The sequence below is a fragment of the Ambystoma mexicanum genome, chromosome 4p (assembly GCF_040938575.1).
Source record: "Ambystoma mexicanum isolate Mex_15411 chromosome 4p, UKY_AmexF1_1, whole genome shotgun sequence".
NCBI classification, from domain to species: Eukaryota; Metazoa; Chordata; class Amphibia; order Caudata; family Ambystomatidae; genus Ambystoma; species Ambystoma mexicanum.
In genome coordinates this window covers 157,198,583-157,224,162 of record NC_090927.1, presented here as the reverse complement: position 1 = coordinate 157,224,162, position 25,580 = coordinate 157,198,583, and positions in this window count along the sequence as shown.

Here is a 25,580-nt window from a genome sequence, read left to right as displayed (position 1 = left end):
TTGATGGTGTCGTGGAGCGGAGCCAGCACCGCAAGATGCAGTGGACCGCCAGCAACATACAGAGGACAGCCAGTTTTTTGGAGTCACGTCTTGGGAGGATAGCTCAGTGGCAACGTGCTTGTCTTGGAAACAAGACGACACGGAGCAACACGGGTTCGATTCCCGAGTCCGCGCTTAGGAACCTCCGGGTATTAAGCGCGTTATAAATAACCTATAATATCATATCATATCACAACCCAGCTCAGGGAAATCATGGAAAAGACATGTCAATGGGGATGGGGCAATGACATAGTCCAGAATAGCGGCTGTAGTGGCACCTACCTACTCCCAGTACCAAATCTTGTGTATATATGCGGCACTATCCGTACCACACCTCGGACATCTGAGAGAGTGGACCTTTGACATGAGGTGGAGCCAAATGGGCGTAAGGTGGTACCTATGCAGAACCTTAAACTGAATCAATTTGAACTGGGAATTAAAAGAGACCTTCTGGGTGTGTGAACACATGAGTTTCCACCGTTCATCTGTCATCTCCACTTCTAGGTCCTCAGCCCATTTGTGTTTCAGTTTATCGAAATGGGGGGGTCTTCTTCTTTTGCAGTAAGACATATAGTCTGGATATCTTCCCCCTAAATGAATAAGTGTTGCATAACTCTGCTACGATTTGGTCATCAGGAGGTATTGTGGGGAAAAGAGGATAACAGGTCTTGAGAATTTTCCGTGGGTAAGAAAATTGGAGCCATGCAGATGGTTTCTGTCCAAGGGTGGGTGGAAGAGCCGGCCATTCAATGAAATTATCATTTTCGAAGACATCTCGGATTGTCACGTAGCCTGCCTCAGCCCACCTACGCGTGATGGACATTGGCAAGCATGGAACCCCGGGGAAGAAGTTCCATAGTGGTAGGTCACCATGGAATGGGTGGGACATGTCTGGTAATTTACTGATTTGAGAAAGGGCAAGGAATGTGCTAACAACAGGGTTGTGTGAGTCTAACATGACTGGCAGGGGGAAGAGAATTAAGGAGCGGATATTTCGGTCACTGACTGCCATTTCCTCCATTCTGACATGCATCGGGGGGGTGGGTCCTGTGTGTTGAACCAGTGCAAATTGAGCCTGCGCCACCATCCAGTATTTCTGAAAATCTGGGGCACTGAACCCGCCCCCCTCCATGGGGGTAGACAATGTTGCTAGCTTAAGACGGACTGCCCCAGAATGCCACAGGAAGGCGCTGACGGTGTGGGTCAATGCTTGAAAGAAGCTGTCTCCTGGCCAAATGGGGAGATTGATGAATTTATATAATAGTTGAGGGAGGACAACCATCTTAAGAATCCCAATCCTACCCGCTAAAGAAATTGGCAGTTTCGCCCAGCCAGAGGCTTTTACGGTGAGTTTCGTGAGGTATTTCAGATAGTTCTCTTCAAGCAGTATCTCTGGACGACGGGCTACCTCTATACCAAGGTAAGTAAAGTTCGACTGAGACTAGGTGAACCCCATGAGGTCGGGGGGAGGACACATGCATTCAGTGAGTGGGAATAGGGTGGATTTACTACAGTTCACTCTGAGCCCAGAGATGTGCCCAAAGTGGACAACATCTTCCAGTATCGGAGAAAGGTTAACAGCGGGAGACCGGATATAAAGCAGAGATGATATCAGCTTGGCCTGCCATTCGCAGCCCTCTGCGTGCATGGCACTGACGCATCCTGTCCGCAAGCGGCTCCATGGCTATAGCAAAGATTAAGGGGGAAAATGGGCATCCCTGCCTTGTGCCTCTGGCGACCCGGAACAGGGACGAGCATCTGTCGTCAGAGCGGAACTCAGGACCGAATTTACATTTTTCTAGGACACGCCATAGGTACCTCAATGATACAGAGTCGAAAGCTTTTTGCATGTCCAATGGGATGAATAATGTGTGGCATGGAGGGGGATAGGCGTGAGGCCAACAATTTAGCGAAGATTTTAACATCGCAGTTAATTAGCGATGGGGGGGCGTTATGAGCTGCACATGGTAGGTGGCTTGCCGGGCTTAAGAAGAACCTTTACTATAACTTCCCGAAGAGAAGGGGGAAGCCTACCCACTTCACAAGCCTCATCCCACATAGCCATCAGGCAAGGAACCAATAGCAGCCTAACGCGCTTATAGAACTCTACTGGGAGGCCGTCTGAACCTGGGGCTTTACCTGATGACAGGGAATTAATAGCTTCCAAGAGTTCCTCAGGAGTGAATGGTCTCTCAAGAGAACTGTTAGTCTCAAAGGAGAGGGCAGAGAGGGGCAGATCGTCAAGGTAGGCGTCTGTCTCAGCTGTTGGGATATTTTCTCCTTCCGAGTAAAGGGCTTCATAGAAGGTTAAAAATTCGGTATTCATTTCTTGTGGGTGTGTGGCCAGGGTCCCGTCGGTTCTCTCAATGGCGGGGATATTGGGGGCTCCAAACTCACAGCGAATGAGTCTCGCTAGGATTCGGCCTGGCTGCTCGCCCTCCCCATATTTTCTTGCCTGGTGTGGATTGTCGAGAAATTTCCCCTCACGGTCCGCGTGAGTTCGGAACGTTTCCAGTTCCGCGCCCAGGGTTGCCAGGATCTCCGGAGATTGGAGCAGAGCATACTGAGATTCAAGGGAAGCGAGCGACAACTCGCTTTTCCGGATGTCTCTACGGATCGTTCTCAGAATGCCGTTTTCTTTAGAAATAGCAATACCTCTGATGTACACTTTAAATGTCTCCCAAAGGGTGGACAGCGAGGGGACCGAATCAGTGTTGATTTCAAAGAAGTCTTCAATGGCTGTCTCCAGCTCCGAGGCAAAGGCCTCGTCAAGCAGAGAGTGCGGTTCCATTCTCCATCCCTGAGTTCTTTCGTAGTCTAGACCCCAGCTATGAGAGATGGTTACAGGGGAATGGTCATAGAGTGTTCTAGGAAGGATTGACTGCTGTGAAATGCTTCTTATCAATACACCTGATACTAGCCATCTGTCAATCCTAGAATGCGAGTCATGGACTGAAGAATAGAAGCAATATGTGTTCGAGATTCAGGGTGTAACAATCTCCATACGTCCACGATGACCAGTCGGGGCAGGGATCAAGGATGGTGTAGGCTGCTCTAGAAAGTTGGCGGGTCTGGAGCCCGATCTGTCAAGATCCACGTCCAGGATTGTGTTAAAGTCGCCACCACACAGTATCGGAACCATAGGGAAACTGTCCAGGCAAGAGGTTAAGTGGAGGTAAAATTCAGGGTCATCTACATTTGGGCCATAGATGTTTAACAGCACCAGCTCCTGATTTTGTAGGGTACCATGGAGCATCACGTATCTCCCTGTTGGGTCTATCTGTGTGAATTTACAGGTGAATTTTAGGCTCCTGTGGATTAGAGTCATAACCCCCTGACTCTGGGTAGAGTAGTTGATATAATATCTCTGGGTGCCCCAGCTTTTAGCGAATTTTCCACAGTGTTCAGCACATGCATGCGTTTCTTGCAAAAATAGGATTTTCACCCCATGACGCTCAGCATGCAACTGTAGCTGCTGCATCTTCCTGTGATTGCCCAGACCCCGCACATTCCAGTTCATAAATGTTACATTATCATCGCCCATCAGAATAGAAGCATTGTATAGCCATAAGAGCTTTGTTAGGGTAGCAGCCAGGGATCAGGAGTCTGGGACAGGTAGACCAGTTCCCTCCCAGCCTGTGACCCAGCTGGCATTGTCTCGCCCTCTGCCCTCCCCGTGAACATCAAGCTTTTTTTAATGAAACATCGTCCCCACCCACACCCTCCCACATCCCTCCCCCAAACAGAGGGATGGTAACCCCATAACCAAATAACCAAATCCAAACCAATGGCATCAACGCCTGGGGGCATGTGCGCTGGCCTGGCAGCGATGCTCCGGGCTGGGGGCAATTTAAGGATGGGCAAGATGTATTGGAACTATCAACATGTATAACACTTAGGGACCCATCGCAGGAAGGAAGAGAGAACGTTGAGAGGTCAGTGTGGGCTGTGAGCGCTAAACTGAAGGATAGACCTCCCACGCCCGCGGGTTATGGTACGCCCCACCCAACTAGATACTGAACATACAATAAACAACAGAATAGGAATGGAGCCCTATGACGGCTCCCCTGTTCTCTCTTCCTCTCCCCTCTTTCCCTCTTCTAACTCCTCTCTCCCCTCTCCCATTTCATTCTCCCTCCCTTCTATTCCTCACTCGTTCTATCCTTCTCTGTTTCCCCTCACCAATCCTACTCCCTTTTCACTTCCCCTCCCCCTCAGTTAATTGCTTTTTGCACTGTTTTGTTGTCGAATGATTCATTATGTAATTTTGCTCCCAATGTTTATTGTTGTTCACTGTATGAGTTGTTCCATTGTACAGTGCCTTGGTGTAAGGCGCTCTATAAATAAACAAATCAATCAATCAATCAATGAGATCAACCTGGGAAGTTCTCGTCTATGAATTTGGAGGCTTCTTTTGGGATCGTAAAGAAGAAAACCTGGTTGGTGTGTTCAATTAGCAACTTTGCAGGGTATAACATAGAGTATTTAATCTGTAGATCACGCAATCTTTTCTTAACTGCCAGGACGTTTTTGCGCTCTTGCTGAACGGCGACTGAGAAATCGGGATATAAATGAATCCTAGCTGACCCCAACATGAGTTCACCTTGGCCCTTGCAGCCCTAAGGAGGGCATCTCGGTCACGAAAGTTCAGGACTCTGGCTATGATCGGGCACGGGGGTGCGCTGGGTCTGGGTTTTGCTCATGAGGCCCTGTTGGCTCCCTAAATCGCGAACTGTGGAGAGAGCCTAGAAGTGTGAGTAGAGTGCGCTCCAGATAATCCTCCATGGGTTCCTTGATGCTGTCCTCGGGGACCCCAATTATGCGTAGGTTGTTACATCTGGAGCGCGATTCGAAGTCCTCATTCTTTTTGGCCACCTCCTGTACACCACTAGACAATGAGGAGACCTCTGCTCGGAGAGCGCCCAGGTCGTCCTCCGTGGTACCGACCCTCGTCTCGATTTCGGCCACTCGGCTGTTTGTTTTTTCGATGTGCGCTTTGATCGAGGATATGGAGCCATTCATATCGTCCATCTTGGAGTGAAGAGTGGTGAATCTCTCGTGGATATACTCCATCATTTTCTGCGAATCTATAGTGTCTGAGGGAGTCAAGGTGGTAGGTTCAGGTTCCTGCGCCTCCTCTGCTTGTCTAGATTGTGCCTTGGTAAACATATTGTGCCTTGGTAAACATATTGATAGAGCTCTGCTTCTTTCCTCCAGCCCCTTTAGTCATGATGAAGCCCGGCGGTAGTTCCGAGAGCTCCAGCAATCAGGACGTGAGGGGGCGCGTAACAGGTAGAGGAGACCACCGACCAAGAGCAAGTGAGCAGGCGGAAGTAACTGTGGTGAGACAGATCAGACCCGGTAGGCCTGCAGGATACCAGACCTTTAGTATCGCATGGGAACCAGTGGTATATGATGACAGGTCTCAATGCCAGCTCAGATCAATGACAGCCCGGATCAATGAGTTGTATAACAGTATGTAGATGCACAAGGGTCCGAAGATATAAATGTCCGGGTGGGATATCCGGTAATTGGAGTAGACAAGGGGGGGTCGTCGGATAGAAAAGGTGGAAGAGGCTGGTTACATTCCAGTCAGCGCACCCCAGGGTGCCGACGAGCTGGTAGGCACAGTGTGCGCAGGAGAGGGCACCCCAGCGAGTGTCTTCAGAGGCATAGGGCGAACAGGTGATGTAGGCAGAACAGGTAGTATAGGTCTTAATAGGGCTACCCAACTCTCCGACCCGGACCTCTATTCTGTCGAGGTCCACACGACAGGAGTCTTGCAGCAGTAGGAGGGTGAATCTGGCCCTAGGGTTACCAATAAGACCAGTGCTTAAAACTAGGATCCTTTATTAGCACGGAGCCCAGAGGTGCATGAGGGTGCGATCAGCATTCAAGTGGGTTATGTCCTCCCACGTGACCCACGCATGGCGGGATGTGAACGGCCGCTCCATAGTGTCCCCACCTGATCAGGCCAGTAATGCGTGCGGCTCTCCCAGCCCGAGCCACACACCCTCAAAGGAGATCGAAGGGGGGTCCAGGGAAGCCACAGCCCCCGGCGAGTGACCAGCTCACAGCGGGGCGGTTTGTCCAGGAGACCGCAGCGTTCACAATAGGGGGGGGAGCCACCAGGATAAATGAAATGCTGGATTGGGCCCCCTCTGGCCCCGGGCACTCACTGGCGGTTCCGTGCCTCCCTCATCTGGGTCGCCGTGAGGACACCCCGACAGGCGGGTGGAGGGCGGGAGATCTGGACTGGGCGCCCGCACCAGCCCTGTTCAGTCTACCAGTGCAGTGAGCGGAGCAGAGTCGCTATACGCTGGGGTCGTATGCCATTGCTGTGATCCGTGGTGTGTCACACATAGCTGTGAGTCTCGATGCTGCTGCAGCAGCAAAAGCCTGTGTGGGTCCGGTTCCCAGAACTCCCGGAGGAGCGGGAAGTCGGCCCCTCCCCCACCTCAGGCCGCGAGCCCCGCCTCAGTTGCGGATCGCCTGGAAGCGGGCGCCGGATCTGGTCGCCGATGTGCCACAGTCCACCCGTGGTCGCTCAGATCTCTGGATAAGCATAGGCTCACTCCCGCAGCCTTTGTTAATAGTTGGATCGGGTGTTTAGGAGCACCCCGCTGGTGTCCCTTCGAGGATTAGACAAGATCCAACGCTGACTTTCACAAAGTATTCGCCACCCAGTGAGGAGCTCACTCTTAGGCGGCCATCTTCCCTGAGCGCAACAGCGGCCCTTCATCCTAGCTGTATTTTTTTAATTCATTTTCAAGGAGAGTTCACAACTCGGACCCTCCCGTATCACCAGCCCCCCTCAATAATTTAGAATTCGAATGCAGATCTTACAGTGCACTTTATAATCATACCCTGGTGAGCGCATGGTAGATGCACAGGCCCTGCAACATTGACGGTGCCAATTGATACTCGCCGCTCTGATGGCACATAGAATCACAGAAAAAGACGTAGTAAACTCACGGATCAATATACAGTCTTTTAAGTGGACGAACAGAAAGTGATGGCCTCGTTCACCATCGACCGCCCGCCTATTCAAGATAAACTTTTGCAGATTCACTGAATTACTTACAAGATCTGGGCTGAATTTTAGCAAGACTGTGGTGTTAGTGTAGACGTAGCAAGTATCAGTGATTTAACTTCTTGCTAGATACACAGATCTGAGTAGCTGTTGGGTAATCGCTAACTGAGACGGCCCTCTCCTCGCTCTCAGCTAACAGCCAACAGTACTCTCCTAGCACTCCGCCAATGTACATGCGCCAGAATGCGTGCAGCCTTTTGCTTTATAGGAGGAGGTTCGCTGAGGGGTGGGGCTAGTCTTGTTTTTGAAAAAATAGCGAAATCTGCAAGTAAATGTACGTTGTTTAGCCTCAGTAGATCAGATTTAACATATAGAATCCTTGCAGTCTATATAAAGTCCAACAGAGACTAACAAAGGCATTCATGGATTTTGTGCTTCTTGTGTGGTGTGTTACCTCCAACAGGATCAGCGTGGCCCCAACACAGCTAACAACACTCTCCTAGCACTCAGCCAATGCGCACAGCCTCTTTCTTTATAGGCAGAGGTTCATTGAGGGGCAGGGTTAGTTTTGTTTCTCCTAGCACTCCGCCAGATGTTGCTTTTACACTCTGAGGAGAATAAAGAAACTTGGTCCCTACCTGTCCTTTCCACATCAGATTCTGGTTACAAATTCCTTGGTTATCTCCCATCTTGATTTCAGTAATGCTATCTACTTAGGTTTACCAGGATACGTGATATCCAGATTGCACAGTGTATAGAACACCCTTGCTAGATTTCTATTGAAATATAAGACATTCAAACACATTACTCCAGCACTGCGATCGCTGCACTTGTTACCAGGAAGGAGTCACATTGCATGTGTATTGTTTTGCAATGCCTCAAACATCCGTCATTAACCCCTTTGTATTTGGACATAAATGCCATTTATCAACAAAATCCTCCAAATTAAGAGTTGATAGAAGTTTATTACTATTGAGATGGGGCCTTCCAGGACAGATGAGGCAGGACTCACAGGTGAGAGGTAAGCTCTTTATTCACGTTCCGGTCACATATACAGGTTCAAGTAAAGTAGGAACACAGTAAATAAGAGCCCCCTCTCTGAAAGTCAAGTCAGTCCCAACTGCCACTGCTCGAATGCCTAACACACAACACTCTGTCAGGCTCAGGCACTCATCACATTCCAAGGTATTCTGCAACTAGAAGGACGGCAGACCATGCCACAACACAGGCAGACTAGGACACAACAATTATCTGTACCGTTGTACAGGAAGGAATATTTTGGCTGTTGCACGCATGAACAGCCAGTACGCAGTAAAAGTAATATTATATGGTTTGCTAAAAGGGCCTTTTCCTACTCATCACTGGCTATGAGAGGAAAGATGGAGAAGAAAATGGTGAAAGCAGAATGTTTCTATTATATGTAAAATGTGCAAAAGATAAATACCTAGAATGGTCTCGGAATGAGACATGCGCACTGCTGTGTTCCAATATGACCAGTTAAGGACAAACACGAGTATACCAGTAATAAAGACTCGGACACCAATCAAGCTCCTTCTTCTATTATTGTCTATCCTTGAAAAAACTGTCTTCCCTCACTTGCCTTTTCCTTCCCCACATTCCATTCTTTCCCCGAGCTTCCTTCCACATTCCCCCAGCCACATTCCACATTGTCTTCCCTGTCTTCCATTCTTTCCCCGAGCTTCCTTCCACATTCCCCCAGCCACATTCACATTCCACATTCCACATACACCAACATTCTGTAAGCATACATGCATGGCCAGTGAGACAAACAGGACTAGCTCACAGCATAATAAGCAGTAGCTGAGAAATGGAAAGTACATAAACATGTTTGAAAGATACAAGCTGTCAAGGGTAAACATGTTGACAAGGAGGCCGTAGGCCTGGTACATGTAACCAATGGAAAACATGTTGATGAAGAAACAGTTGGCCTGACCCCATTATATACAGACATATGTACAACCAGAGTAATTCGATACATGACTTCTGCAATTAAATACCCGACGTTAAGCAGGATATAACCAAAGCACACAATTAACTACATCTGAAAGCCATGTTCGTAACACAAAATATTCTAAAATCACCATAGCCCAGTGTCCTTAGCAGTTAAACGAAGGTTCTTTCAGGATAACCTAATATCCCTCTTCAGAGTAGTCTGAACAGGGTAATTATGAAAATGTAGGTTAAATACATTGCACCACAATAAAAAAAATCCATTCAGATGTCATAACTTTAAAGGACTAACATGCTATAAATGGGGTTTGTTTTACATCCATGCATCCAATAGAGTTGGTTATGTTAGTGTAGCCTTGTCACAGCACTGTTTAGTCCCTGGAAATAAATAATCAGGAACTTGCCAATACTTTCTTCACAAACTATGGCAAGCGGAGTGCATTGGGAGGATTACAAATCTTGTGGATTCGAAAAAGAGAGTGCTGTGCGCTCTTGACCACTCCTTGAATATATATGAAAAGTTAATAGTATATTAAGTCAAACAATATATTGAGTCTAACGGGCAGCGTGAACTCAAATACCCTCCAGCTCATCCACCTGAAGCTGGTAAAGTCAAACAAGCAGAATTAAGGGTGGTGGGTAGGGAACATGCGCTCACGTCTACACAACTAGTGAACAAATATCAATAATAATCTCAAAGAATGGAAATGTCCACAAATGCATAGAATATCATGTGAAGAACTTGAATTTATTCAAAGATTTGGACAGCCGATACGTGTTTCGACCTACAGGTCGTCTTCAAGGCTGTATAAATCCAATATTATACAAATGAAACACACAGGTACCACATTTAGAAGACAAAAATAAAATTGTTATTCAATTAGATATTTGAAAACACAAAATGTGAGGTATTAACAAGATACAAAATACATTGCCACCAATAAGCATTGAAGAAACACATACCATGGTCCAGTTGCAGATGGTGGGGTTCGAGTAAGTGATGGTCACATACGAAAAGAATTAGGAAAAAGAAATAATATGTATATATATATATATATATATGTATGTGCGATGAGGCCATAACAAAAAACAGAATTCCACAAAATCTAATTACCATTAACTAATCCATAAGAGGAACCATTAGGTGGCTGCGAATGAACTCAAAATGGTGCATGATTTAGATATGGAGTAGCCTGAAATAGAATATCCTTCACAAAAGTAAATTAAGTGAAATGAAAAGCCTGATAGGATTTGCCACCACAAGTACCATGCTGATACAACCTCATATCAGTTTTCCGACTTGAATTATTAGAGTGTGTCACGATATAATTAAAAGTGCCTTATTCCCCAAGTCACAAAATTACTCTTACCAAGACAGCCAATTCAAGTACAAATAGTATCTGCAAGTAAAATACTTGTAATAATACATTACATCAAAATACATTCAAATACTAATAAATAGGTAAAGTATCAAAGAAATGCAGAAGCATACCTGTAGAAATATTGTCGTGCCCTTATTCAAAGACATACGTTGCAACCCATCATACTGCCCACGGCTGTTTTATTTGTTTCCATTAATTGGAGGAATCCAAAATCAGTTCCTCAAAGTATTGAGAAACCTAAAAATTCAAATGATAACAAACCAATGTTAATCTCCATACTTCAAAGTGCTACGTAAGCGTAGCATTTTGACAGTAGTCATACATGGCTGACAGAGTTCATGATGGACTACAGCTAACTTAAAAAACCAATTGCAGCTTACCCGTGAATCGGCGTAACTTGAAAATAACGGGGCAAGATCCCAGCGAAATGTTTTAGCGAGCACGGAGCAAAGTCCCGTGCAGCAGTAAAGAATAACACATCACGGAAGTGACGTGGATGACGTGGTGACGTCATACGTATACCGCGTCTGACGTCACCTTGTAAACAAAGTGATGTAATTCGAATCGCAATAGATGTCCATGAATCAGTAATACTGGAGTGTAGCAGGGTCAGCTCCCAGCAAAATATGTAAGAAAGCATAGTAAGTCATTACATGCAACAATGTAAATATGAACCGTCATGGTGGTGATGTGGATGATGTGGTAACGTCCCCCTTGTCCCACGTCTAGTGTCATAATGTAAACAAACTAATACAGTTAAAATCAGTATAAGTAGCTTGTGCCCAAAATGTTAGAGACTGCTGGAGGAACAAAATAAAACCCGGTTTCCTCCTTATGCCGATCGCTCAGACAGCAAGGAAAATGATTCACTAATCCATTATACATAACATTGAAAGCACGACTTCCAGTTATGAAAGCAAGGACCGGGTGGCAAACCCTATGGCTCCAAATATTAATAATGAATATCTGAAATGAATACTTGAGATGTGAATCACGAATGACTGGTAGGGGACACTCATGGGTCTTGATGGTAATCATGTACAGTGAGTGAAAGAGTCATATTACAGTCTCATTCCAATGATCACAATTGCTGTACTCTAAGTAGGATCATTATATGCAAATGCAATATGTGCTGGAATAACGGCATACAGTCTTGGGTGAACACCAAATCTAACATCCAATGAGGGATTATAAAAACACATGCATTTCATGATCCGTGCTGAGGCCCCTTTCAGTACACCTTAAAAACAAATGAGTCTCGATTCCATCTGTCTAAGTCGGAGTCGAATATAGCGCCCCCTCTTTTGCTCCTGTTACCTTTCATTAAACCCACAAATCTAATATTTGCTTTGTCAGTCACCAGATGTTCTAGTTGCCATTGGCAATTGAATGACAAAGCAAATGGAGACAGATGGAAGTACATACTGGTTATCGCCAGAACCTTCACTGCATCAATTAATCAATTAATTCAATTCACAAAACCAAAAACATTTTTTTAGATCACTTACATTAATTCAGACATACATTCTTTGTTGTATTGCCTCCAAACCTCCAAACCCTTTTATTTGAAAGGATTATTCATACAATTACTACAATATATCCTTAACGTAATTAGCAATGCTTATGATTAAACTTTCAAGTTACCATCAATGTTCAACTTTGAGAAAACACTTTTTTCCTTAAATCCCTCTAATGCCCAAAAACCCTTGATTCACTGGTGCTGCACTAATATTGTACCTCTTTCAACTGAGAACGCTGGCGTGATCAGGGCCAGCACTTTTACATTAATTATGAAACCAAATGCAACAGCTTAATCGTCTTTTCAAATGTCCATCGTCATTTAAAACCATTTCCAAACATGTATGGAACATGCTTCACGTTTAATATGTACTGTAATGGTCTTGCTATTAAAAACCAATATTACTTAATCTCTCCTTTTTAAATAATTAAATCAGTCCGTAATGTGCTTAACATTACTAAACCACTTTCTTCTTGTGTTCATTATGTGCTGAACTAGCTGAAGCTAACAAAACCAAAAGCATTGTGTCCCTCGTTAAAACACTTCTTAAAATACGTCTTGCAGTGATTAATGTTTCCTCATTGTCAACCTCTGTGACGTTTGTAAGATGATTCCTTATCTTACTTCCCTGCAGGGACTTTAATGATTCACCTGAAAACATCCCGATCTCCCAAAGATAGCTCCATTATTCATCAATACTTGTGGGCTCCATGACTGGTGTTTGTCCACACTGTAACACTTTTTTTTTTAAACCCCTTTGTACATCCCATACGATGCAGCAATGTATTTTGGGGCCGAAAATCCCAAGAACAACGAAACTCCTTTCACGACTACAAAAACAAAAACAGAAACTATTCTGCATCGAGTGATTAAAACAAAAACAAGACACCATTAACATCAGGCTCCCCACACGTTCGTGGAACCTTACCTCTGATGCGCTGCCGATTCCATAGCAAAACAATGCTCCGCCGTTAATACTTCTGGAACAACATCATCATTTCCCTGCCGGCATCAGAGAGGCAGGATCTGCTAGGCCTCCTCAACCAATTGCCCCTCGAAACAAGCGCTGCCAGTCCTTCTCTATAGGGAACCTCGCCACATTGCTCCCAAACTTGTTGCAGCGGCACACTGTCCATTTAAAAGGCATTTGCTTATCACTGCGGGGACGCCTCTTTAATTCCCCATGGGGGCGCTGCTCTTACTAATCACTGTAGCGTTAATGGTCCTTGTTGCCCCTCTAGGAGCACCATTGCACAACCTCAACTGCCAGTAAGTCATTTTGCTCTAAATGAAAGCTGCTGTTAGCAGTTGCTTTAAAATGTTGTCTTTTATCCGGATCGCAGGGCCCTTTTGATTTGCTGGGGATCTCTGGGGCTGTATTGCTGGTGGGGTCCTCCCTCCCAGATAACCCATATCATACTTTGCTGGTAGAGGATGGATACATTTAGACAATCGGGGGAATGGTGGGTCTTGCTACAGCTGCTTCCCCCTCCCACAGCTCTCCTTACTTCTGTATTTAGTTGCTGTCGTTTTGTACTCTGGTGCACCCTTTTACCATCTCGTGTTTGATCTCTCCTGATGTGGGTACTTTTAACATACTTGTCTCAATGTTATGTTTACTTGTGGTGCTCTGACATCACATACAAGGACCAGCTGTGGGATCCAGTTACTCTCAGTATGTACAGTACCAGTTAAGGTTGTCACAAGTGGACATGACAGGTATAAACAGGAACAGACACACCGGGCATCCTTTCACTCCCAGCTCAGGCCCCCAACTGACATTCATAGAACACTCACACACTCAACATTCTCCTCAGCTGCTTATCATGCTAACATCAACATTCCATCAGCATGCACTCCTGGCCAGAGATACAATACAAGACTGACTTACATTACAACACCCACGCACCCACAACCTACCTGTGCCTGATCTGCTCCTCTCTGTTGGCTGCCACACCACCGAGGGAAAGGGAAAGTGGAGAAAATAACAAACACAGATTCCAAAATTCCTATTCTTGCGGTAATCTTTAGGGCCGAGAAAGACACACCAGGTAAGCTTACAGCACCTCAGACAACATCCAGTCTCCCTTCCCCAATAATATCCATTACCTGTGCTCCTCTGCTAAGCGCAAAGAGGAGGATAAGTAATTAAAATCCTGCAACAATTGACCCTATGGCCAGACTCTTAATTATTGAAAGTTCTAGGAAAATCGAATTTGTGTGAGTTTTTAATGCCTGAGTTACTTGACTTCGAACTTGAGAAAATCTTTCTTTTGAATGAGTCTCTGCTCCCAGGATACTTGACTTGCAAACGTGCAAATCCTTAAAGTGTCAGTCTGTGCTCCTTGTATCACTTCACTTGCAACTTGAGAATACACTTTTTAGTAAGTGTTTGCTCCAAAACTTCTAAACGTGTGATATCCTTCTGCTTTAGTCTGTGCTCCCTGGGTATCTTTATTATTTCTAGTTTAATAAATAACTCAAACTATCTAACTGTCCCGATTTAATTCTAACTAGGTACCTAGTGTTAACTAATTACTAAATAAAGAATGCAGCCACTCACTGGCAATCCTCCCGCTCAAGCTCATGGGATGAGTGGCCCTTTTTAAAAATGTTAGCCCTCCCAAGATTCATCTACGCCCTCCAGAGCACCCCTCTCCACATCACTCATGCGACCTTCACTTACCTACATACCACCCTTAGGAAATTACTCTGGGGAGGGAAACAACCCCACGTAGCGTTAAGGACCCTGGGCGGGAGGGATTGGAGTGCCATCCATGCCTTTGGGCCTACTACTGGGCGCACAACTAGGGGTAGTAAATGACTGGCTTCACAGGGACCCAGACCTCCCACACATAAGGGGAGAGATCAGATACATGCGGGCAAACCACACCCCTCCGAGTGCTATATGGGAGGGAAAGGGATCTCACCGACATTTACGGAATTATACACCAGACCCGTAAAGTCTGGACAGAGGCCACCCAGCACATTGGCTGGAGTGAAAGGCCGACAACGGACCAACCCCTGTGGAATAACGCACACATCCAGGAGGTCCTGAAAATGGTGTACTTCACGAACTGGGAGGAATGGGGAATACGGTTCTTGCAGACATACTCCGCGATTGGCAACTAGTCTCATTCAACGACATACAGGAAAGATTTGCCCTGCCGACTGGGGATTGATACAGACAATTTACACATGCCATCCGGGCACAATTCCCAGCCACAGCGGATATCCCAAAGTGGTCCCCCCTAGAAGCAAACATGCTTCAGACAAAGACCCCGGTCAAGGTCACGTCCACACTCTACCAGGTCATAACCGCCTTCAGGACTCAAGAACTCTCCAAGCTCCGGGAGAAATGGGAGAGAGCGGTAGGTCCACTAGAGCTTGAGGAATGGGTTGAGGCACTGATGTTTCTGAAGGAAATAAGCATAGATACCAAACACTGCCTGATACAGTACAACATACTCCATCAGGCCTACCACTCCAGGACCACAAGGATGAAATGGGGACAATAGAGGATGGGAACTGTCTGCGCTGTAGAAGGGCAGAAGGAACGTTCTACCACATGATCTGGGAATGTGATATTGTCCAGGCCTTCTAGATCCAATGCATAAATCGGATCAGTGTAATCCTGGGGTCCCCCGTGCCGCAAGACCCAAAGCTGGTGATACTAGGGATATGGGGAGAAGGAGATCATACTAAATACGAAACAGCATTTCTCAATGTTACACTGGGACTGAGGAAAAGACTTATAGCCGCCCATGGGGCTCCTCTGAAAGGCTGTGCCTTAATCGATGGATAAACGAGATGGACCGCTGTGCGTCCCTTGAGAAACGCATATACAGGTCTGGGGAAAATGGATCAACGAGACATAGCTAACTAACATGGGTAGAGCCACGGCTCGAAGTCTGTAACCAACAGGGCGGCGTTGACTCAGGGACTTGACCTCTCCCGTCGACCACCATTGGATACCCCGCATAGGGTCGCTCCCTTGTGGCCCCCTCACACCTCCAGAATGTATTGACATATATTATTTCTGTGTTCTGTGACATTGCACTGCTACGTGATTAATGCTTGCTACGTTGACCGCGACCTGTTAAATTACCAATAAAAAGAAATTATAAAGAAAGAATGCAGCGAGGCAGACATGAAAGAAAACGCTGGCTGCACTATACTTTCACAGCTGAGTGAGGTAAATTGGTGCTTTTGATTTCCTATTTCTTTTGTGAAAAGCGGAATCAGACTGTTTAGTTTTAGCCGATTCACAGCAATAATAAAGTTATTGACATACAAACTCTCCTGTTGCATTTATGCTGCGCTCCCACTGGTGTTTCAGCAATGTCCCACGAAGGCTCTCACACCAAACTTCCTGAACTCCTGTTACTGTATTTTTTCTCATAAGTGGTAGGTTAGGGCCTAGAAATTGGAGCTGTCTGAAAACAGGACCTTCCTGCTTGACTTTTACTAGTGACAGGCAGTTAACAATGCTGCATTGTGCCTCTAATCTCAGACACCAGCCAATGTTGACTAGGGAGTGTTTCATTATCCTGAATCGAACAGCTTAAGGTCTATGCGAACAAACACGCCAACCCCAAGAAAGAGACACAGCTTCAAGAAAAAATCACTAGAAAGGCTAATGAATGAAGCAAGCACGCACCTTGTGCACCACACTAAGAAGGTTTGTAACCTGACATTCACTCATGACTTTTCTTTTTTTAGTTCAACCCAATGCTCACCAGCATACTAAGTCACGTTGGTGGCTGAGTGAGAATAGCTATATTCCCCACTGTTGTTGTGCAATAAAGGTTCTTATGATCCCTTAAGCCTCCTTATGCATGCTTGGTCCCCCAGACCATAAGTCATGCATGTGGGCCTTTAGGAACCCACATTTCCTACAACTACATTGGAATTAAATATTCATTTTACGCAAATAACTTTTCATTAGGGCAAGGCAAGCTGAACATCAGAAAGATTGTTCTAAGCTATATATAAGGCCTTGAATGAAAAGTAGTTACCACCACTGGACTCGTAAATGAGAGGCAGAATGGCAGATTTAAAAAGCTCATTATCTTGCAGTAGTCACAGGTTTTTGGAGGTGAAGTGGAGGACTTCCCTCCAGCATTTCTCTGGAGGTGAATCCTCCATTTTACTGCCAAAATCTGAACTCAACGGTACTATAAAAGTGGTGGTAATTCTGTTACTACCTAAAAACAGTGGCAGTAACTGGATTACCAGCATTTTTTTACTGCTCCACCAAACTCATAATGAGCCTTTAAATCTTTTAGTGATTAAATGTGACAAACAGCTGGGTCTAGGTGCCACTTTCTCTTATAAGTTAGTACAAATGTCATAAGATATTTTGAGAATATATGTGTTATTAATCGGCCTGACACTTTCTGCATAGCACAGAAGTGCTTGTTCAAGAAGTGCACCTTGAAAATATCAAAGACACCGGGTCAGAGAGATTAAGCTTTAGGAGGTAAGCGGGAGGTCCGTATTTTAAGCATTGTTACATGCACCCTCTCGTGGGACAGTATCCCCTAAGGAACAGTGCCCTGAGTGTGCAAATCATAGTCCTATGATTGGGATTTCAACGGTAAGAGTGTAAGGTAACACAAAGCGTTTGGCGACCCTTTCAGGTTTTGCTGATCAAGGAGCTACACTAAAACCAAAGCGAGAGAAGGTGAGAGGCAGTTTATATTTCCTTGTTGCAGAATTTTGGAAAAACAGAAAACTCGGGCCAACTTTCAAAAAGCGCGTGCCTTCCTACATACCAAAATCTAGACTGAAGTGCCGATAACACCAGTTGCCTTACACCTCATTCAGAAAGCTTAAACCATAGCAAATCTGGAAATGACAGGTGCATGTTTGAGGCGATCACAAGCAAATAGGTTTCAGAAAGATTTCAAGATTTATAAGGCAGCGGGTACAGGTCTGAGATACTCATGGCCTGTCCCGATTTGATCTGGGGAAACACATCAAAAATCATGCCCCAAAGGTGTTTTTGCTCCCTTAGAGCCGAGAACAGGTGCTTCTATATTTCTATATTTCAACCTAGATCAACACTTCTCTTATGAAGAACCTGCAGTTGTCATCTTTGTGATGTGCTTGTGGTTCCCCCAATCCAGTTACAGAGCGTTCCAATAACAGGGCCCATTGTCATTTTCAAGCGTTTGTCAAAGCCGACTCAGTTCTCTTTACCTCACGTTCTTCTTGGCCCTTGGTCATGAACAATATGGATGTCATCAATAATCAGATCCTGCGCATGGAAACGAAGAAAATCTCTGAGGTGTGAAGTCAAAATTTTGTCATTCCATCTTTCCTTTTCCAATTCTATGTGCTAGCACAACTTGTTATTTATTTATTTCCTGTTCATACGATGTGTAAAGACTGTATCACAAGTATGGGTGTAACGGGTAAACAACAAGGGTTAAATGGCAATAATGTTCATATAATACTCTGCCCAAAAAGGTCCCCACTACAGCTCGGTCAGTTTAAAAAATCACTGATGGAAAACTGCCATCATTAAACATTGTTTAAACAAAGTCATTCGAAATCAAGCAATAGTGACTAGAGCCAGTGTGCAAGAAGTGAGCACAAAAGGAGGGCTTTCAGAGTGGTCGACATAGACTCCACCCCTTCCTGAAACAACTGGACTAATGTTGCGCCAGGGGTGTGCAACCTTTGGATCTTCAAATATTTCTCGACTACAGCTCCCATCAGCCCTAGCCATCATAATTCCGGGTGAGGGAGCATGGACGTCAGAGTCCAAAACATCTGGATAGCGGCCATCTCTATATCTAATAAGAAATACAGGAGTGCTCTGAGGAAGGAGGAGGGGCATGCACAGGGGATTCCAAAACAGAATTAAGACAAGAAAGAGGACTACCTGAAGCAGAGCTGGAAGAATAGCAACATGTTAACTGACACAGGAATAAGGAAGACAGGATAAGCGATATTGTAGGAGGCCCTAATCTGGTGGTTAGGGACATGCGGTCCAGGCAACCTTTTGCCCCTAGTACATGACCGTCTGAGTCCCATTACTGCTATTGTGCTGATACTTAATCAAGCATATTTCACACATATTGCCTGTTTAGCATCAAACTAATTGCATTCCTTGGTCTATTTAATTTTTTTTAATTATTTTTTTTTATTTTGATATAGCTGTAAAATACAGCCTTCAAAAATAATAAACATCACACAATATAAAATTAGTTACAATAAAAATGCTAATTACAATAAAATTCAAGAATACATTATCTAATGAATACAGGTAATAACATAAACACTTAATGCTTTTTCTAAGGACAGTTATATGATGGGTTGCAACAGGTTAAGGTCAATGATGTCAGTTTGGTTCGGCAGACTTAGAGATTCAACAAACAAAAGAACCGCAATATTCATTTTAGGTTGTTGACTATTATATAAAATGTTCCAGAGATTTTCTTGATTCAGCACATAATAGCCCACAAACATATGTTTAAACATTTTGCCTCTTTGTCGTAGTAGTGCTGGACATTCAGAGATTAGATGTTTTAATGTCTCTACATCTGATGTTACAAGACAGAATCTACAGCTAGCATTTGATGTATGATTGCGCATAAAGCGCACTTCATTCGTAAGGCAGATGTTCAATCTGATTCTCATGTATGTAGTTCTAGACTTAGGATCTGGAAACTTAATCAGATCATTTTCAACAACATGCAGTTTTTTGATTGCAAAAGCTTGCTGTTTAAACAGTTTCAATTTCATACATGCATCTCTGGTTTGGATCCAGTCATACAACCACTGTTTTTTTTTAGCTCTTTGGGGATTATTAATAAGAAGGTCGTCATCAATGCCGGCCATCTCCATTAATACTTTTATCCATTTTCTCCATTTCAAAATGTTAGGATTTGTTGATTCCAACATATATCTTCCCATAATATACATTATACCATTTCCTCTCACTGCCATCAAGTATTTTCGATATAATGTCAGAGCTTTCCATGAATATATTTCATACAAGGATATTAGCCCCATTTCATGTCTTAGTAGGCACATTGATACAGACATTGGAACGCCACAAACTGTCTTCCAGAAGCGACCTTCCCATTTTACCCAAGCACTCTCTGGGATGATGTCTCGAGTTTCAGCCCCATAAGTTATTATAGGTGTAACTTTTTGCTTGTAAAATATTATGGCCGGTAACATCGAAAATGTTCCAAATTTAGCCTGTATAATTTTTGTCTGGGCTATACCTGTATTAACTTTATGTTCAACTTCTCTTTGATATGGTTTGTCCTGCTTGTCATTACTGATTGTTATTCCCAGATACTTATATTCATTAACAATTCCAATATTTACATTTTGTATATACAACTCTTTGTATTTGGATGAGTTCTTCTTATTGGGGTTGAGTACCATGATTTTACATTTGTCCTGATTGATTTTCAACGGGTTTGCGTTAGCATAATTATTTAAGCATGATAATAAGGCTTGGAGGCCCCCTGGTGTCTTAGCTAGCAACACAAGGTCGTCAGCATAAAACAACCAGGGGACTGCATAACCTCCAAGACGTGGTGCATCAAATCTGGTGTTCATAAACTCTTGCTGCACTGCCGACATGAAATAATTTAACAAAGTGCTAGCTAGTATACACCATTGCTTTAATCCACGAAACGTTTCAATTAGGTCTGACAATGTGCCATCTAAGGCCAATCTAATTTGAACCGTGGTATGAGAGTGTAATTCATTTACCCAGAATATCAAATAATTTGGGCACTTCGCATCCTTCAATTTATTTATTAGAAGTTTCCTGCAGACTGAGTCAAAAGCAGCCTGGAAGTCAATACAGGCCATACACACCACCTGACCCTTCTGCTGTTCTTGATACTTTATGACTTCCAGGATGTGAAGGTTGATTGCCGTCCCCATCCCCGGCATAAAGCCAGTCTGGTTTGGGTCTCTAATTCCAGTTTCATTCAACCATTTATTGAGGTCTCTTAATAGAAGTCGTGCACATATTTTACTTGGTATATCCAGCAGAGATATAGGTCTATAATTTCTTGGATTTGCATTGTCCCCCTTTTTATGAACAGCTATAGTGATGGATTTCCTCCAGGAGTCAGGAATGCACCGAGATATCACAATTTGTGTGAAAATAGTGACTAATATTTGAGCACACGCAGTTGGATTTTTAATTGGAAAGCCCATCAGAGCCAGGAGCATGGGATGTTGATAACTTTGAGATAAATAATAGAATGTCATTAACATCGAAAACAAGATTTCCTATTTTGCTCCACTCCAAAGTGTCCTCACGCCTACTAGTTATTGTATCGGCATATAAGGACTTATATAGAAAGAAGCCCACACTTCTTGCGGAATCGGATTAATTTGGCTCACCATTTGAATTTTGCTTTGATTGGATTTTAGATGTGACCATATTTTTGCCGAACTCTTCAATTGTAGACTCATTAACATGGCCTCAGCATCGCGTTGGTACATCAGGGCCTTTCTTGCCTTTATCCAATTTTTATGTTTACATTTTAAAGCATTCAATTGGATCCAGCAATCGTGAGGATTTTCTTTAGAATCTTTCTTTTGTAAGCTCTAAATTGAGTTTTGTGGTGGACAACTTCAGGGTCTTTTGTATGCAAAGTCTTATAACCTGCTATGTTAGGCTTGTTTTTCTTTGTTATAAAGATTTGCAATTCTTCGACATAAGAAGGGAACGTATTAGAGCCATGATGAACATTGTTATTCAGAGAACAATTTAGATTTCTGCTTAAATTCTCTAAAGATAGAGGGGTCCAATAGACCCTATTTTGTGCAGTGTTCATTGTCATGTTACGTGCTAATGAAGACTCATATGTTTTGGTGTCTATATGCCACGACCATTTTGTAGATTGAATATCATGGTCGCTTATATCCTGTGATATAATTTGGAATTTGGTTATATAGGTGAAGAGCCCTCTATCAACATACGTATAGTCAATCATAGCAGTTTGTGTGCCTCTATGCCATGTACTCTTCGGTGGCATATCACCGTTTTTGGCACTGTTTAATTTTAGAAACTGCCGTTCATCCATGAAAGCATTCCATCTTATGGCTGTCGGAGTCAGGGCTTTCCCCACTTGGGCTACACATGTTAGATTTAGATTGCCAGTGATTATTACGTGATCACAACTTGGGTCCATTATTGTTAATTTTAGTAAATCATCCATGGCATCGAAAAAGACGGTATCATTTATTGCAGAATGGTTCCACTAAATGTTTATTAGGCCAATATTTGTATATTTGAATTTAATCTTTACCATCTGGAGAAAACTATTCGGATAGCACCAAGGCTCGATTTGCATGTTGGAAGATGTTTTTATAGCTACCATTAGACCTGCCATGGGTCTACCTCTGACTGGCATAATAACTGGAACCTATAATACAACATGTTTATCCCATACATGGACGCTAGAAAGCCATATTTCTTGGAAGGCCAAGATGTCATAACTCATCAACAAGCTATCTTTAGATTTTGTAAGATGCTTGAAGCCTCTTGTATTCCAATAGGCTAGGGAAAAGCTATTCAAATGATGGACTAGTTAGTTATTGTTTACTCTCATTTCTCTGTTATCCAACATTTGCCCATCGACGCTTGCCAAGTCTGCCTGTGATATTTGATTTTGGCGTTTCGTATACACATGAGGTTTAGAGACAAACTCGTTTCTCAAATTAGGGAGCTGTTGTTGATCAAATAGTGCTGGATTCAACAAGAGGAAACCTAATTCATACAGGTCATCCCGCGCCTGCCACACAGCGTTTTTTACAAAGCTTGATTTCATCCATAGTTTTATCATAGATAAATCATTTCTATGGGGAAATTCTATTTGGTCTATGTCATTCGAACATAATCCTTCAAGGGCAGGAACCTCTGCAAATATATTCACCATTGATTGTCTTTTCAGATCAAAACTGCGAAAGGGATGGGGGCGACACTGCATCATCAAGCAATTTGAGATCGAATCTCTCAACGGCATTCGAAACCCAGCATTGGTTGCATAACTTACTTTCGGCTGGGGCTGGAAAAAAGATTGCTTTAAGATGTTAGAGGAGGGTGTTTGGATTGTACCCCTTAAAGCATTTAATGCTGGATTCTCTTGTGTATTCACCTGGGCAATGATTCTTTTTAAAGATTGCTCCAGTTCAGTTTTCCATTCACCCATCAAGATTATCTTTTCCCGGCTCAATTCTGCAGCGTTGTGTCATCCACCCCCCTCGCAGGTCTGTTCTGATTTTTGTCCCACTGACATTCTCTCTGCGTGATTCGGATCACTAGCTTGCTGACACGGCAGTGAGTTAGCTGTAGCATTTGCTTCGTTGTTAACACGCATTCTCACATGCTCCCTTTGGGCATCACCGGATACAACTTCCTTTTGCTGTTTTGTCAGGAGGATTCAATTATCCAAAGGCTCATACGCCATAGGCATGTTTGATACCTGCCGACCTTGACTCGCTTTTTGTAATATTACATTACGATATTTATTACCGATGGCCGTACGGGCTATAGCAGTGGCAGTTTTGGGCAACGTTAGTGAGCGGATAAACTGCCTCATACCTGTAGTTTTAGAGTTTGCAACAGTTGGAACATTTTTTGATTTTTTTGATATAGGTTTAGCAATTGTATTCATTTCTTTTTTTTATATCAAATTAATACATTGCTTTCCCTTTTTCGGTCTGTTTCATGGAATGCTTATTGGGCGTTTCCAAGTTCTTCCACTTGGCTTTCTTTTTTTTAGTGCATGCCTGCCCTAGTTTACATTCATCATTTTCTTGGGCAGTATTTGTTGGAGCACTTTCCACACACTTTTCTATATGCAATTTAGAAGGAGCAGATTTATTAGCAAGCTCAACAGGATTTGCTCCTTTTTTTAGCACCCAGTTGCAATACCGCCTGTTGATTTTGTGTACAATCAATTAACAGTTCTTCATCATGATTCGTTTTTATCTCTCCAATCCTCGAGATTGAATCTACCGTTGGGCTATGAACTAGGCTGCTTTGTTTTTCACAGCATACACAGTGTGATTCATTAGATTTATGTCCTTGTAACAGCTTTACCAATAGTGTATGTTGATCATTTATTTTCGTGTCTAGGGAGTCATATAAACGTGTAAGTGAAAACAGGGCTGCCTTCATTGTTTGTAGGGACGTTTCTAGACCTATTACGAAATTTCCCGGTATGGCTTGTATTTTTCCATTTGGAGCAGAATGATTCCGACGAGGGGTCGGTTGGGCAAAAGAACAGGGCATCACAGAGGATGCATTTGCCGTTGGGGAAAACATCATGGGTGATTGATATAGGTCTTGTCTATTTATGCTGTCATCTAGGACCTGTTCGTTACTACTAGTGCTTTTTCCCTAAGGTGAGCTAGCCATGGTTTTGTTATTAGCATATCCCGTTAGCACATCATCTACATTCTACTTTCAATGGTAATCGCAGGTGCATTCATTCGAATTTCCTCTGTGCTATGTTTACAGTAGTTTGCGAAACAGGCTGAATTAATATCACTTCATTAGGGTTTTCTATCCCCCCAGGTCCTTGTTGGTCAACTACATTGAGGACTCCAGCTGCAATTAGCGAGTCAGGGATAGATGGTTGTATACTCGCATCGTTCCCACCAGTGTCTCTACATGACGGACCCTGATTAGTTAAATCAACATTAAGACCTGGGGGTTGAACGTTTTCATAACCCTTCCCCACTTGTCCACCTTGGCCACAAAATGTTCTTATGTCAGCCATTACTGAACATGCTCTTACATTAGAGGCTGATTTGCTCACTCGCATTAAGTTGATTGTTCTCGAGGACGATTTAGGCGTGGAAATGGCTTCCCGCGAGCACACAATAATGACCTCTTTAGTCGGCATACCCGTGCGCAAAGTCATTACCATTTTACTTATAGTAGTTTATAGTGACAACTTGAATGTTACAAATAGGGGGTGTCACAGCACTGGGCGTCAATCCACTCTTTCAACAGACAAGAACCGCCAGCGGGTTCACCCAAAAACGCCTCCTTTTAACTTGTGGAAACACTGTCTCGTCCACTACAAATATAACTCCACTACCGACCGATAGGTCGGCACAAGGTAAGATGAAATAAAATAAAATAAGGTAAAACAATACTCAAGCGTTCTTGTACATCTACTCTTCTAATCAGTATTGTGCAAGCCTAAGACACACACTGGTAAACCAAACCAAGCTGCTTTAGGAATAAAACGTCAGAACTTAGTACTTCAAAACTAAGAAAAGGGTTAGTTTAACCCACCGCCCTCAGACCCTCAGAAAGCAGACAGCCGACAGCACTTCTCAAAGGCACTTCCTCCAAATGCACGCGCGCCAAATGTGCGTGGCTTGTTTTTTTAAGGATTGTGGGAGAAAGGGGCAGAGCTTAAGCTCGTACCTCCAAGCTTTAAACAATGTTTCTGAGTCCAAGGAAAACGGGCATTCAGTCTCCACAGCCGAAAGCAATTCTCAAAGGCACTTCCTCCAAATGCCAACTATGAGGGATAGTTTAGGCTAGAAACCCTAAGCAGTAGGCGGGCGGCTGCTTTAAAAAATATAAATGACTACCAAGCGTGCGTTTGGTCTATTTAATTCTGGT